Consider the following 16904-nt stretch of genomic DNA (forward strand, 5'->3'; position numbering starts at 1 on the left):
GCACTGAGCTTTGTTTTTTAATTGAAAGCTCGGAATCTGGGGGGAATTAATAGGAGGAATCAAAATCTCAAATTGATTCAAATCAAATCTAGCACAATCTGATTTGGACCCGAATTTAACCAATGAACCACAGGGGTGACTTGTTCTGTCTCCAAATTGCACAAATCGGCTAGATTCAGATACAAATCGATTTGTACCCAAATCAATTTGCATATCACTAATATCTATAAGATTATAACACAACAAATAGAGCAATACTGAGATCTCTATTTCTGTTCTGTTTAAATTTTACCATTTTCTCCTTAATTTCAGTTTCTCTCCCTTTCTTCAAAATTCCATGAATTTTTTTTTCTGTCACCAAATACGATGAATATTTATAAACTGCTTTTCAACAAAAAGTTCCACAGCAGTTTACATAGATATAAATAAATAAATAAAATGGCTCCCTGTCCCCAAAGGTTTCACAATCTAAAAAAGAAATAAGATAGACACCAGCAACAGCCACTGGAGGGATGCTGTGCTGAGGATGGATATACTTCCATCAGGAACAGAGGTGGCATGTCCCTGAACACCAGATATTAGGGAACATCAAGGGAGAAGGCAGTTGCCTTCTTTTTTCTGCTTGTGGACTTCCCATATGCATGTGATTGGCTGCTGCATGAGGCAGCAGGCTGGACTGGATGGGCCTTGCCCTGATCCAGCAAGGTTCTTCTTATGTCCTTCTAAAATACATTGTGAAATACAAATTTAAATATGTATGTTGCAGAATACACGGAATCGGTAGACAATACCATATAAAACTTGATCTATTTGAAAGCTGAGAGGTCTAGAACCATGCATTCTGTGCTTGAATTTCAGCAAGAGAGGGATTTGCAGACACCCTTAGTCAATGGCACCCAACATCTTTGGTGGATAAAGCAAGTATTTCCGACAGTTTATTCAAGGTATTGGTGTTTTAACAATTATGCACCTGTTGCATATTTAGTGAATATGCCCTCAAGCCTTTGGGAACTTATGTTGAACAAGAAGATTAATCACAGGTAGTTTAATACCATTGGATTTTGTAGGGGTACTTGAAACATTTAAGAGTTTTTCATTTGTTGATGGCTGCTGTGATCTTAGTGACGTAAGATTGGACTTAGAGCTAATAATCCTCCTGTGGCTTCATGAGGAAAGGAAGTTAGTATTGATCTAACTTGGTCTGCAACCTTCCCATCAGCATCCTTCATGGGGGCTATGTCCTCCTGTTGGTCTGCAGAGGAGCAAGGGATGGTGCTGGGTTTCAGAGGGACCTCTGGCTCAGTGGAGGGCCAGGGACTGGATAGAAGACTCCTTAGAAGACTCCTTGAAGTCTTCATGAAAGGGATTCTAGGCACTGGGTTCCAGAGTGTCTTCTGGCTCAACAGAGGCAAAGGAGCTGGCTAATGATTCCTTGTTGGATGACTCCGCAGGGTCCTCATGGAGGGGAGTCCTGACACTGAAGTCCTGACACTGATTTTTCCAGTATTGGAATAGCAGTAGATGTCTTAAATGATTTGTTTAACATATATAATGGATAGTTGAAATCATGTCTCTGAAAATACCTGTGGAGAATGCTTTAAAGTGATTGGCTTACATGTCACACAGAAAAACAGTAACGGTAACTGATCTGCCTGTGCTACTGTGGGGATTTAAAAACCACACCCATGCTGGTGTGAGGATGGGTCTGTTCCATTTTTACTAACTCCTGTGCAATCATGCACTGTAACAATACTTCCAGTATTCCCAATGGAAGTATTTTCGCAGTGTGCGATTGTTCAGGACTCAGAGTTAGTAGGAGTGGAACTCCACAGTAGCACAGATATGGTTTTTGTTTAAAAAACAAAAACAAAAAACAATCCTTGATGCAGCGTGGGCACATATGTGACCATCCCCATTTCTCTGCACAGTATATAAGCCTTTATATATAAAATTTTTGTAAATAGTTCTTGTTTGTATTTTGAATATAACAAAATAATAAAATAATATTATTCCCAGAATCACATGCCTCCTCATTGGGGTTCTTAGACCGCCTTGATGTGAACTTTAACTAGGATAGATGCTACTGCTTATGCAGCTTCTCCCATGTTGAAGTGTTTTCTCCCACTGCTGATCCAGGTAATGTGCGAAGACTGCCACTAGTGTTGCTTAGTCCTGGTGCTGTTAACATACCACATAATTGACAAGAGGTCATCCCTTGGGAGATCAGTCCCATGACACTGCCCGAAGAGGCGGAAGCTCCTGAGCCAGCACTGCCACCATCTAAGTGGCTCTTGCCAGTATGTGCATCTGAAGCAGGGCAGTTAGTGAAACTTTTCTCCTATGGACAACTTCATGAAGAATTCCCTGTGATGAAATGCATTAGCCATTGTTCTAACAACTGCTGCTGCCACTCTTTCCAGCCTGGACTGGACTGCTGCCATCTGCTCAGCCATTTACTACCCTCCAGCAGTGCACCCAGGGCCAGATTATGACAGGCGGAGACCCAAAGCTATGCCAAGCTTAAAAGGCCCCAGAGCATTAAAAACAACACCATCATTCTAATGAAAATAGAAATAAATATTTCTGCATAGATTTATAAACTCAATATTAATAAATAATTGTGTAGCTACAGAAGATATTTTTGCCCCTCATAATGTGAGGCCTTAAGCTTACTCAGCATGTGCCTAAACCTGACACTGAGTGTAGCAGCAGAAAGGAGCTGGGAAGTAGCAGTGGTTGTAATGACATTCTTATTCTTCTCTGCATAAGGAGATGGCATTACTGAAGGATTAACAGTAGGGATGTGCCCAGAACCGTTCCGGAGGCAGCAGGGGTGTTCCCTTAAGGGTGGGCGAGGGTGCACTTACCCCTCCCGCCGCATTTCCCCTGCTGGTGCTCTGTTGTATCAAAGCCCCTTGGGGCAGCAGCGTACCTCCCTGCCATCCCATAGCTGTCCTCAGCTGGAAGTGGTCAGAAGTACCGGGCACACGTGTGCCCGTTGTGCGCTTGTGCCCCCGTCTGCTGTGCATGCGCGCACATGCAACAGGCACACGTGCGCCCGATACTTCCGGCTGAGGATGGCAACGGGGCGGCAGGGAGGTACACTGCCGCCCCAAGGGGCTTTGATACAACAGAGCACCAGTGGGGAAAATGCAGCGGGAGGGGTAAGTGCTCCCTTCCTCACCCTTAAGGGAACACCCCCACAGCCTCTGAAAGCTGAAATGGCCCTGGTGGTCAAAACGTTTTGGATGTCTCTATAATGGCCTCCAAAATGTTTTGGGCACATCCTTAATGAAAAGGTGAGCAGTTGCTGTGCCCTGAGAGAGCAGAAGGGAATGCTCCCCAAGTGGCTGCAGCAACTGTCCTAATCAACAAGTGTTACAGTTCCTTGGAATCTTCCCATTATGAGGAGATTTGTTCATAGGCTTTTATGTGAATTGACCCTATGCCTCATTATTATTATTTTCTATGTAAACCACTTCAAAAAGCTGTGTACAGTAATCCCTCGACCTACGAACTACTTGACATCTGATGTTTTCAAGTTACGAGCGACAAAAAAGACCGGAAGTAGTTGCCGGTTTAGATTCAGCTTACTCGACCTACGAATTTTTAGATGCGGTTTCCTCGACTTACGAATGTTTCCAGACTTCCGTGGTGCGCACTTCGACTTACGAAAATTTCGACCTCCAAACGTGCGTTCGGAATGGATTAAATACGTAAGTCGAGGGACCACTGTATAAGTAATAGCAATAGTCTTTCTTCTCATATTTAAGGTGCTATTACATGTTTATGCTATGTGCTAAATACTTGGAACTATTCTTTGAAGGATTATCCCACGTGCTGTTATAGTTAGATTCATAGTCCTACTTAACATTTAGTTGCCTTTCTGGGACAGTTGGCTTTCTGGGTGACTGACCAGGAGAGGGATCTTGGGGTCATGGTGGACAGCTCGTTGAAAGTGTCGACTCAATGTGCGGCAGCAGTGAAAAAGGCAAATTCAATGCTAGGGATCATTAGAAAGGGGATTGAAAATCAAACGGCTAATATTTTAATGCCCTTATACAAAACTATGGTGTGACCACACTTGGAGTACTGCATACAGTTATGGTCACCACATCTTAAAAAGGACATTGTTGAACTGGGAAAGGTGCAGAAGAGGGTAACCAAGATGATCAGGGGCCTGGAGCACCTTTCTTATGAGGCAAGCCTACAGCACCTGGGACTTTTTAGATTAGAAAAAAGACGACTGGGGGGGAAACCTGATAGAGGTCTATAAAATCATGCATGGTTTGGAGAAATTGGAGAGAGAGAAATTCTTTTCCCTCTCACACAACACTAGAACCAGGGGTCACTCCATGAAATTGATTGCCAGGAGGTCTAGGACCAACAATAGAAGTACTTTTTCACACAACACGTGATCCATTTGTGGAAATCTCTGCCACAGGACGTGGTGACAGCCAACAACCTGGATGGCCTTAAGAGGGGTTTGGATAACTTCATGGAGGAGAGGTCCATCAATGGCTACTAGTCGGAGGGCTGTGGGCCACCTCCAGTCTCAAAGGCAAGATGGCTCTGAGAACCAGTTGCAGGGGAGTAATGGCAGGAGAGAGGGCACGCCCTCAACTCCTGCCTGTGGCTTCCAGCAGCATCTGGTGGGCCACTGTGAGAAACAGGATGCTGGACTAGATGGGCCTTGGGCCTGATCCAGCAGGGCTGTTCTTATGTTCAAACTAATTATCATCTTAGCCATGTAGTTTGCCCCATTCGGTTCCTTTTTGTTAAATATCAGCTGTTGCAGGGTATCTGGATCAGGTCAGTGGCAAGAGTAGAGGGAGGCATCCCGATCACAGAAACACACCCATTATTTCCCTGGGAGAGAAGCTCCAGCTGATACCTTTTTTTCTGCTGTAATTCCAGTCTGGATTGGGACCCACTGTGGCTTCTATTTCCTTTGAGGCAGAGCTCAAGAGAGCTTCCTCTTTGGGAGAAATAGCTGCTGAGTGAGACCCAATCCAGATCAGGACCATGGTCAGAAAAGGTTAAAGCTGGATTGCTCTTCTCCCCCCATCCGCCCACCCCAGCCCCTAATATTTAGCAAAAAGAAATGAAGCATGGAAGAGCTAAACTGCTTGGTTAGTGTAACGTGTACCTTGGCCTACAGTAGAAGTGTTTTTATGCCAGATAAATGAATTCATATACACTTTGTTAAAATGCTCAGTATTTTTATTTTTATTTTTTTTTAATGTGTGTGAGCATCAGAAGGCAGTATGGAGCCTATTAATTTGCCCAGCTCTGAAATCCATTAAACAGTACAAGCTGCATGTGTGTTCGCTTATTTGGGGGGTGTGGTGTGAGGAACACAATCACATTTTGAAGTTATGTCAACTACTGTGCTTTGTCACAAATCCTTGGCTCAATGACTCGTACTAAAACTGCATGCTACTCGCCCACATAAACACGAGACTTTCCCCTGTTTTAATTCAAAGAATATGAGAAACCTCACAGGACTATAGAAGTAACACAGGAGAAGCATTGCTGAAAACTGCACTGGGACTCTCATGTCCCCAGTAAATACCTCAAATACTAATCAGAGTTCTATTCATAAAAGTTTATTCCCTCACACACACAATATTCTGATTGATTGCGTACGCATTTTACAACTAGGAAGCTGATTGTCTCTTAATGGTTGGGGTTTTTGTTTGCTTTTGGTCGAAACAGAAATGTCATACTAGGTTTTTGGTTTTTTAACATGGTATGGGGCAGAGGGGAAATGCTTGATTAATAAGCAGAAGGTTGCTGGTTCGAATCCCTGCTATATCGGGCACCAGCGATATAGGAAGATGCTGAAAGGCATCATCTCATACTGCATGGGAGAAGGCAATGGTAAACCCCTCCTGTATTCTACCAAAAGAAAACCACAGGACTCTTTGGGCGCCAGGTGTCGAAATCAACTTGACAGCACACTTTACCTTTATGGGGCAATGAACAACTGTCTACTAACCAGGAGCCAGTTGGCAGAGGAGGATGGATATGGAGGAAGGGTGTTAAAACCCAGGGGGAGCCTGAGTAATCTCTTGACTTCAGAGGGTGGGGGGTGGGTGAGGATGGAGATCATGGCTATGGATGTAAAGGCTGTCTGTGGAGCTGGTTGAAGAAGAGGAGAAAGATTCAGCTACTGGCCTTGAAAGCTGTGGTTACAAGCTCAGAAGGGGCAGAGTGAAGTAGCTTCTGCTCTCTTTTCCTGAAGCTTTTGGGGGCCCAGAATGGCAATTCAAAATCCCTACACTGGTCTCTGATTCTTGGTGTTTCATCTTGCGTAAGGTCAGCAAATTGGCTAATAACCTCATTCACCTGTCACCCATCTCTGAGGCTTAGCTAATAGTGTTTTCTGTTCCACATTTCCCTGAGGATATTCTGTGGACAAGCTATTATAGAGTCACTTATATAAATAGAGGCCAACATGACATGCAAGGTAACGCTGACATTCTTGATCAGCCGGCACTGCTGCACAAATGGAAGCCAGGCCTAGTGGTGCTGCGCAAAAGCCCAGTTATGCCATGGCTTAAAACAGTGCTCCCTCACTTGAGCAGCACCGCTTACATTGGAAACAATGTAAGTTCCATTGTGCAAGTCTGGGTGCACTGCTTTAGGTAGCTGCGTAACTGTGCTCTTGTACAACACTGCTAGGGCTGACTTCCATATAGGCGGCAATGCTACCCAGTCAGGAGTGCCAGTGTTGCCTTGAGCATCATGTGGACCAGAGTCTACTCTATAACATGTATGTGATATTTACCCACGGGGGTGGAGTGGAATAAGTATGAGATCCAGTGTGGTGTAGTGGTTAGAGTGCTGGACTAGGACCGGGGAGACCCGAGTTCAAATCCCCATTCAGCCATAAAACTAGCTGGGTGACTATGGGCCAGTCACTTCTCTCTCAGCCTAACCTACTTCACAGGGTTGTTGTGAAAGAGAAACTCAAGTATGTAGTGCACTGCTCTGGGCTCCTTGGAGGAAGAGCGGGATATAAATGTAAAAATTAATAATAATAATAATAATAATACAGGCAAAAAAAATAATTTCAAACATGAGGCAAGGATCATGGAGAGAAGAAAAGATGAAAGTCTTTGGGGGGGGGTTTCATCTGTATCTTTCCACCCCTTTAGAAACACTATTTTTTAAAGATTCCACAAGTACTTTGTTAACCCCATAAGAACAATCCTGCTGGATCAAGCCCAAGGCCTATCTAGTCCAGCATAGTGGCCCACCCGATTCCTCTGGGAAACCCATAGGCAAGACCTGAGGGCATCCCCTCTCTCCTGCTGTTGATCCATATAAAAATCTCATATCCATCCTGTCAGTCACAGGCATCACTGTCTGAGTCCTAGAAACTGCAGGCAGCTGCATTGGTCCATTCGGAAAAAATCCAGACGGCAACCATAGGTTCTTCCTTTTTCTCTGTGCTCGGAGATGTTTTGCACTGGGTACAATCTAATCAGGAAAAATCACAATTAAGTATTCTTTTTAAAAAAGAATTTCAACCTCATGCCACTACTTTATTTAATCTCATAATCTCCCCTACTTTATTTCTGTCTCAGAATCAAAACTGAAGAGTATTCAGCACAGCAACATCTTTCTATTCTTTCACCAATCCCTTTTTGTTTAATATCCAGCCTGAGGAAGAGAGATTTGTGAACTGAAAAACTGACAAACATGTACCACTTCCAGAATTAATGTTAGAAATTCTTGAATTTGGAAGATAGTGGAGCAGAATCTAGGGCCAAGTGAGCCCATGGAGCAGTCACAGGATGGAATGGAGCATATCTGCTCTTCCCTCACTTTTATTCAGCCTTGGGATAGGCATGTGGACCTCAAGTAGCATGCATATTTTGTTCTGACACGTGCTTTCTTCAACTTTGTTCTAGAAAGCATGGCTATGTTTGAATGATCCTTTTCTTGTGACAAAAAGGATTTGAGAATGTTTGTACAGTGTCAGTTTAAAAAAATACAAAAGCTATGTCAAAGGTGCAGCCATTTCAGAAGGGACCACTATGCTTCATAGCCAGGGACCATGTGGCAATCCTTAGAAGCGGGACACAATGCTTGGTGTATTAGATGAAATGGGGAGAATGAAAGAAATGTATTGGAAGTCCAGCTATAGTCTGGGGATATGGAAGAGAGACAACAGATATGGTGTATTGTAAAAAGTACTTCACTTTAAGACAGTCCATCTCACATTCTTTCAAAATGATAAGGGGACCATAATATATCTGGGTTGCTATGCTGATGTCCATGTTTCTCTGCTTTAGTGAAGACAGCAATCCCTAATATCGCTTGTCTAATAAACTAGTCCAGTTCAGCATCAGTGGGGCTCTTACTCCTGGACTTTGGGGCTGTCAGTCAGTCAGTCGACTTTGGGGCTGAAGTCCAGGGCCTCTGTGCCCCCTGGGGCCCCCCAAATCATCTTTAGTCTGTCCTGGGTAGTATGGTTGCAGCTGGCCGGTACTGTGCCAGGCAGCCAAGTGTGATTGTGACCTGTGCTTTAAAAACGGAGGTGGGGTGGGGAGGAATATGAGGGATGGGAATATATTAAGTTGCATGTTGAAATGTTTCTGCTAACGTATATTTGCATAATTTCCCCCTTTTTATATCCTTACATTCTTGTGAGTTCAGTTGCTGTTTGTGCCCTCAAGAACCCACGTGTTAAAAAAAAACTTTCCGTGTGTGTCACGGTGTGTGTGTGTGTGTTGGGGGTGGGGTGATGCTTAAATTGTTGTGCTGTGGCCTCCAAAGGTCTTTAAGTCCAGGCTCCAAAATTACCTAGGTACATCTCTGGTCAGCATGATTTATCTTTTTGGATCATCATGATTGTGTAAATGTGGCCTAATTTTATCTATCTGTCTATCTGTCTATCTATTTAATAAATTTCTATCCTGCGTGTCTCTGGGCAGTTTACAGTAAAAATACCAGTAAAACAAAATGAAAACATTAAAACAATTTAAAACATGTTAAAAGTGTTAACTATTAATACTGTAAATATAAGTAAAAGCCTGGGTGAACAGATGTGTCTTGACTAATTAAATCAAATCATAACTCACAAACATGTTTGGTGTGTCTGTGTGTGTGTGTGTGTGTGTGTGTGTGTGTGTGTGTGTGTCTATTCTGGACTAATATGAAATGTTCTAGTAACTATTTTTATGACATAACATAGAAAATTAATTCCATAACTAGTCAGTGCTTTCTGTCAAATATGTTTTCAGCTAAATAGCATGCATGTTCTTTTACATGTAGTTTGAATTTATCACATTAATTCCTGAAGTGAGCATTGCTGCTATTTCTGCAACATTGGTGTGCTGGAGTCTTGTCAGTGAATCCAGGGTTTGAATGAGGAATCTCATGGCCTATCACTGGAATTTAGTCTACTTAGCCAACTATCTGGGACTGTATGTGATCAGGCCTTGGTGCCCTCAGGTGCAGAAGTATGAAGAGGGCCAGTTCACATAATTATGGCAATATCTGATAAACAAAAAATGAACACATATGGTGGTGCAACATATGTTTAAATCAAGATCGTTAATCTTAGATTTGAACTCTGGTTTTCAGTGTCAGCTTAATATGGGGTTTCTGTGATGTAAATCTGAGATTGGCAAAAAAAAATAAATGGGTACACGCTACATGCGCCATGAGAGTACATGTGTCACCAAGATCCCCAGTTTTCATTTATTGGACATTTTCGTAACCTGGAGCTTTTACAGACAGGGCTGTTATCCCAAATCTCCCCCGAAACAGAGTGTGTGCGTTCACACATCAGCCAAACTTACCCCAAATTCGAGATCCTTGGAAGCACTCCACACACAAATCGGGCTTTGTCTTTCGAATTCCAGCTTATCTCAGTGTATTTCCAGGTTTTTAAAATGCTGGTTTCAAGAGAGGTTTTCTGAAAATGCTGGAGCAAATAGGTAGAGGCACTGACGTAGAATCATTGTGTTCTATCCAAGGAGCAGTCTCTTGCTTGCTCTCTCCCTATTGGCTAGAAGAAAAACACAGAGGCATGAAATGTGAACTTGCATCAAAAGCAAACCCGAGAGCAGGGGGGGGGGCTGCTTCCCTCAGATGCCACAAGTGTAAGTGGCTTCGCTCAACATTTACCCTGCAGCATGAAGCCATGTGTGAATAACTCCCTGGAGCTTTTTCAGACAGTGCTTGCCGCTCTCAGTGTACAAGTGAAGCCACTTCGAATAGGAACCACAGCATTATAGACGCAGTTCCTCCCCTCCCCTCTCCTCTCTGAGTTTTATTTTGTGTATGTTCGCACTGCTTGCTTCTGGGTTTTCCTTCTGTCCAATAGCTTCCTAGAGCCAGCTGACAAAACATAGCTTGCTGCCTGAAAACTGGTTTTTCCACGATTTGCATCTGTAGAAGGCAGCTTCCTATTTGCATCTCAAAAGCTTGACTGGCAGCTGCTCTCGCTTTATCCAGAAATAATAACTGAAAGACAGGGTGTTTTTTTTAACCCTGAACATAAATCAGGTTAAGCTTAAATTCAGAAGGAAAAACCCAAGTTGTGAGATTAGTCAGTCTTTATTAATACAGCCAATGGCCAGAATTACAAAAATAAAATCATTTAGAATTAACAACTTCATTCCGAATAACACCGCAAATATAACAGAATTTAGCAACATTGAGTAAGTTCTCCTCTTTACAGTCCTTTAAAATTAAATTTAAATAGTCAGTTTCAGTTAATCCTGGAAACAGGATAAGTTGAGGTGAAATGTATTTCTTCCTAATATCACTGTAAAATTGGCAATACAAAAGAACATGAGCCGTCGTCTCAACCTCTCCCGATCCACATGGACAAACACGGCAATGATAAGGAATATTTTGGAATCTCCCCTGCAGCACAGCTGTATTCAAGGCATTACAACGGGCCAAAGTTAAAGCCCTACGAAATTTAGGTACTGTAAGAAGAGATACATATCTGGCTGGGGAATAGCTTACGGTTTCGATATTCAGGAAAACACCCCTAGGAATTAAACTCCTGTCAATCTGAGATTCCATATCAAGAATCCTTTCTTTAAGTCTGCCCCTAGCCTCCTCATAAGGCAAACTAAGAATGGCTGCAGGTGAAAATCCATAGTACTGCAATCTCACTTCAATAGCTTCCAACCAGGCTGAGCGATAAGAATCTTGAAAAATCAATGAGACAATACCAATAGGCCTAAACATCAATTTGAGCCAATAGCTCAAAATGAAAAGCCATGCCCAGGCTTCAACTTTAATCAATCCTGCCTCAAGGCGCAGCACTACTCTGGGCACACAGCCAGGTACTTGAAAGATGTTTTTCAGAAAGGTTGATTGTATTGCCTCAACTTTCTCGAAATTGGAGTATAGCCCCAACTGAACACCATACAGTAGTTGAGCCCTTACCTTTGCATTAAATAGTTTGATGGCTGCTGGGACATACTGAGCACCTCTAGAGCGGAAAAAGGACTGGATCAAATTAGCACTTCTTCTTCCACTCTGGATAACATAATCTCTGTGCAGTAGTCGTGATCCAGTAGCAGAGAAAACAATCCCGAGATATTTGAATTGTTTCACTTGTTCAAGTTGGACTCCATTAAAAAACCAGCGATGTAAAATAGGGCGTCTTGCAAATACCACAATTTTAGTTTTGGAACAGTTGTGTGTGAAGTGCTCCCAAAGATCTCTCATGGACTTTGGCGAGAATCTGGCCAATCTGTGAACACACACACTCTCTTCCAGCGGAGATTCGAGGTAAAAACACCATGTGAAAAAGCTCCTGGAAGATGCTTCCATATCCTTGATTTTCTTATTAAATCTATAAATCAAATTAATTAAAAATAATTAAGATAATTAAAAATTATTAAATCAAATGTAGCAGGTTAGATTACCCTTGATTACCTCAGGCTGCCATGGCCCCTAAACAGGTGATGTGCTCCCCACTTCTCCAAGTGGTGAGACATTCCAGAGGCACTGCTAACTGGGTTTGGCTTCCTTTGGAGATGAGATCTCTGGAGACTTACGACATTTTTGTAATATTTTGTTTATGTACAAACAGAGGCGTAACTATAGGGGGGGCAGGGGGGGCATGTGCCCCGGGCGCCATCTTTTCTGGTCACATGGGGGTCACTTCGCAGAAGGCAGGGAAGGGGGCGGGCGGACAGAAGGACATCTCCCCGCCGCCCGCCCGAGCGCTTTAGCACTCGGTCCGGGGCGAGATTTAAAGAGCGCAAATGGCTTGAGGGGGCTTTGGGGGCGGCAGGGAAGTATCCTGCCGCCCGATTTTGAAGTCAAGAAGGAGCCCCGGAGCGGCGAGGGATTCTGCGGCGCATTTTTTAAACTAATTATGGCGCCGAAGCAGCAAAGCGCGGGAGGGGTGAGTAAAGCCCCCGCCGCCCTTAATGGACCCCCCCACCCTAACCCTCCCGAACCAAAACCACCCCTTGTCCGGACCGGTTCGGAGGCCAGTAGAATGGCCTCCGAACCGATCCGTGCACACTACTAGTGGTACAGACAGGTAAAATACTAATTTTGTGCATTATGTACAAAAGTACCTGGGAGGTTCATCTTGTCCTATAAATACCCTAAAACATAGGATGTTGATAAATAATGATACTGAAACTAAAAAGTTCTTACAGCAATAGCAGTAGCCTTTTAAGGGCGTGTCTTTATACATATTGGCTACTAACCAGGAGAGTTGCATAACTTAAGCCTATTGAAAGCCAATGGGCCTCTGAAACATAATAATGTGTTTCAACATGCAAATATCATTTTTTTCCTGGGTAGTATGGAAAGAGCACAGTCGAGGGGAAATTCATTTTCAGCCTTTTGAAAACTTAGTGCAAAGTTAGGGGGGCTGTAATGTTGGTTTGATGAAGATTTGCATTATATGGCATGAATTGTTTGGTTGCTGCCTTCATCATAGATTTGTTTGAACAGATTTATTATTGCAAAACAGTATAATTGTTTCAGTTGTTTCAACCCAAACAACAACAAAATACAAACATCAGTTTATAGATCTTGTTGAATCTAAATTTTAGAATAATTAGGTGGAAAAACTCTCATGCCCAGGACAGATGCCCAAAAACTCAGATGCCCAAAGCCCCAAAATGGATTTTCTCTTAAACTGGTTTTAATTATAAGCTGAGTGATCTTTGTGAGAAGCGTCAGAACTAGCTTTAATAGTAAAATGTTTTCCCCCTTAAAAGACCATAGCATGTTTCCCCCCCTAAAAAGACCATAGGCTTTGAATATTTATTTCACCTGTGTTGACACAGGCAGACAGATAGAAGTGGGGGTTGACGGCCTGGTTTAATCTTGGGAAAGGTAGACCAGAAAAGGAGGCTAGATTTGTAAACCTAATCTTAAATATCATGCAATAAAGAGTGTTCATCAACTTTATGTCCAGGAGTGATTTATCCTTCAGATCACAGCTGTCTCGGTTGCTGCCTTCATCTGATCCTAAAACCATAAATGACTTCCACAGCTTTGATGTAGGGGATTCAAAATTCAAAAGACTTTGATGTTTGTTTGAAGTTGATTGCATAAAGGGGACAATGTCTTATGCCTTTTTTCATCCCATGGAGCTGGGTTGTGTGTGGAGGATGGTAGTAATTACAAAATAGTGTGAAGTCTTTTCACCAGGGCAAAATCACAATGGATGTTTAATATTCCAAGTCCATTTTGTATTTCAAAATCACAGCTTTAGAAAATTTATGAGTGTTTTGCTTTGCAGAGAGACCTGCCAATTCTTATAGAGGCTGTTCTGGTTTACTTTGACAAATCACTAGCCACAGCACAGTAAGTAGCAAAGAAAAGATCCAAACAGTAGAAATTGCAGAAATTTCAATATAATGTTAAGTGTTCTAATTCACATAAAACTCCATGGGCAAGAGCAGTAGTTTTCTAATTTTCTACCCTCGAAGAAATACTTTCCACATTATTTGTCTGCTAAGGAATTGCTATCTGCTATGCACTCTATTGTGTTGCTTAAGAGAGGAGAGCTGGTCTTGGCGCTTTCCAGACTAGCTGCTGGAACAGCAGCAAAATGCCTCCGTTCGGGCAAGTTTCATTTGGAACTTAAGCAGCAGGGGGAGCAGTCTCGCAGCAACTAACAACCCGAAAAAGCAGCAGCTTTTCCACACAGGATGTACGACGTACTTGCTCTATATCACAGCTCTTAAATTCACAACAAGTCATTGGAAATGTAAACAGCATCCTGCCGTCCCCGTAGGGACTGTGGTGTCACGACGCAGGAAGTGTGGAAGCACACTTACGAGATATGTCCTGACCCCGTTATAGGATCTAGTCTGGAAAGCGCCCAGGTAGTAGCAAGCATGACTTGTCCCCTTAGCTAAGCAGGGTCCACCCTGGTTGCATATGAATGGGAGACTAGAAGTGTGAGCACTGTTAAGTTATTCCCCTCAGGGGATGGAGCCACTCTGGGAAGAGTATCTAGGTTCCAAGTTCCTTCCCTGGCATCTCCAAAATAGGACTGAGAGAGATTCCTGCCTACAACCTTGGAGAAGCCGCTGCCAGTCTGTGAAGACAATACTGAGCTAGATGGACCAATGGTCTGACTCAGTATATGGCAGCTTCCTATGTTCCTAGGAAACTATTCTCACGGGCATGCAAAACCAAGCTAAGGAAGCCCAGCCCAGTTTTTGCACACACACACACACACCAACAAGATTGGGCCTGATCCTGGCGGCACCTACAGAGCCTCTCTCTAAAATGCGGTTAGGATTGCTAGCACTCTCCTAACCCAATTTTTTCTATTATCTGCCACCTGTGGTTGCTTGCAGCCGCAGCTGGCTCCCTGTGGTGCTCCAGGGAGGGGAGGGGGGAACCACTATGCATTATCAGAGTTCTGGGGGCAGGGCAACGTGGGGCAAAGCATCTGGCACCCTGACCCTTGAAGCAACCAGCAGCAGCCTGCTCTCCTAGAGGGAAGGACCTGCTCGTTTGAGGGGAGGTAAGCTTTTTGAGGCTTCCTCTCTGCTGAAGCCTCTGTCTAGCCCTTTCTCACTGGTTGTGAGAAAGGGTTCTAGGACATGATTCGAGGGCAATCTTGTGGTTCTTGTGGAGCACAGCACTCCACTTGAATGGAAAGTGCACCCTGGAACACTCAGCAGTGTCCTGCACACGTGCATGGTGGAGAAGTGTTGGAAGTGATGGGCAAGTTGCCTTTCAAGGAAAGTTCTCTGCTGTTACTGATCTTCTCATCGTGAAAGCCCTGATAAAGCCTCCCAGGAACCCAACAATGGTTCTTTGGAACAAAGTTTGAAAACTCATGCAGATTAATCACAAACATTCTTGTTGCATGTAGATTCATATGTGGTGTAATCAACAAATCATAAAAACAGGGGCAGGATCTCTGTAGGCTATTCCCAAGATTTAAGAGAGAATGAGATCATTTACTCCTGACACAGATTATCAAACAGGGAGACCAATGCAGTTTCAGTTCCCAAACCAGACTGGAATCCAAATTGGAAGGGTTCTAAATAATTGATTCCATCCAGAAATATCTGAAGTTGAGATGTCTTGGCATGCTTTAACCCAAGCATGCAGCTAGGTAATTTTGGAGCCTGTACCTAGAGGGCTTACCACCCCCACTCCTGCAAAATAAGCATCCTCTCCCACCCGCATCCCCACACACACTAGCCTCATGGTTTCTAGGAGTGTGCTTGAACCACAGTTTGAGACCTGGTTGAGCCCCGCCCCCCCCAATTCACCCACCTTGGTTATCATTTATCACAAACTCACAGGTCTGGGCCAACTGGGATACCACATATGTTCCTTGCTGCACAGTTCAGATACACACCTGGTTCACAAACCAGCTTGGACAAATAGTGCATTTGTAAGGAAAAAGATTAAAACCACAGTTTTCATGCAGACCTTCTGGATCACAGATCAACTTGAGCATAGTCCATTTATATATATTTTTTTAGAAGTTTGGATGCTAACAGTTCTGGCAGGTTTACTGTAGAAGGGAAAATCCATTAAAAACCACAGGATTGATTCCACATAGGGGAAGAATGATGGTCCAAGGGGGCACTTCAGTTCCAGAAGTTTTTGTAATGTTCTGCCATGAAACAAGCCACTTATAATACTTGTATGGGGGGAATAACAGTGTTGGGGGAGGCAGGGCAGAGAGCTTGCCTCCCAAGCTCAGCCCTCTGCTGCTGGGCAGCCTTCCAGCCTGTGCTATTGGAAAACTATGAGGTAGGCAGAGGCCTCCATACAAGCCCCATCCACCTGCCAAACTGCTGATGGTTGGGTGTGGGGGAGCAGCAGCAACCTGCCTCTTCAGCACAGGGGGAGAACCTCCCTTGGCCAGGCAGCGCGAAGGATGCATCACAGAGCCCAGGCCAGCTGTCATGCAGGGCGCTTTTCTCATTAGATCCTGCAACGGGGTCACGTCGTATCTGGGAAGTGTGCTTCCACACTTCCTGTGTCATGACACCGCAGTCCCTACACAGACAGCAGGGTGCCTTTCACATTTCCACTGCCTTATTTTGAATTTAATCGCTGCGATATAGAGTTAGGATGTTGTATATCTAGAGTAAAAAAGTTGCTGTTTTTTCGGGTTTTTAATTTCCACGAGACTGCTCCCTCTGCTGTTTACATTTCGAATGTGACTTGCCTGAATGGAGGCATTTTGCTGCTGTTGAGCAGCTAGACTGGAAAGCGCCCAAGTAGGAGATTCCCAGCACTGGCCATTGGCAGGCAGGCTGCTGGGGCCCTCCAGGAGAGCGGGGCTGCCAGGGCCTCAGATTTGTGCCCTGGGGTCCAGGCTTAATGGTGCCTCTGCACTAACCTTTTGCCCAAGAATGGCAGATTTAAAATTATCTGGAATTCTTTACATTTCCCAAATCTAGGGTAAG

General features: G+C 43.8%; 1 protein-coding gene and 1 long non-coding RNA gene across 2 annotated transcripts in view; one reads left to right on the forward strand and one right to left on the reverse strand.

Annotated features, from left to right (window-relative positions):
• The window catches only part of LOC128327309 (potassium voltage-gated channel subfamily KQT member 1-like), a 556996-nt gene that overhangs the window by 176099 nt on the left and 363993 nt on the right, over window positions 1-16904 (forward strand). The window lies entirely within an intron of this gene.
• LOC128327313 (uncharacterized) overlaps window positions 6639-16904 on the reverse strand; it is a 45067-nt gene continuing 34801 nt past the window's right edge. The window contains exons 2-4 of the long non-coding RNA XR_008308581.1: window positions 11425-11836; window positions 9819-10027; window positions 6639-7488 (exon numbers count right to left, since the gene is read on the reverse strand). This is a non-coding gene — a long non-coding RNA (uncharacterized LOC128327313). The remainder of the gene's footprint in view (window positions 7489-9818; window positions 10028-11424; window positions 11837-16904) is intronic.

Source organism: Hemicordylus capensis, chromosome 5 (assembly GCF_027244095.1).
Source record: "Hemicordylus capensis ecotype Gifberg chromosome 5, rHemCap1.1.pri, whole genome shotgun sequence".
NCBI lineage: Eukaryota > Metazoa > Chordata > Lepidosauria > Squamata > Cordylidae > Hemicordylus > Hemicordylus capensis.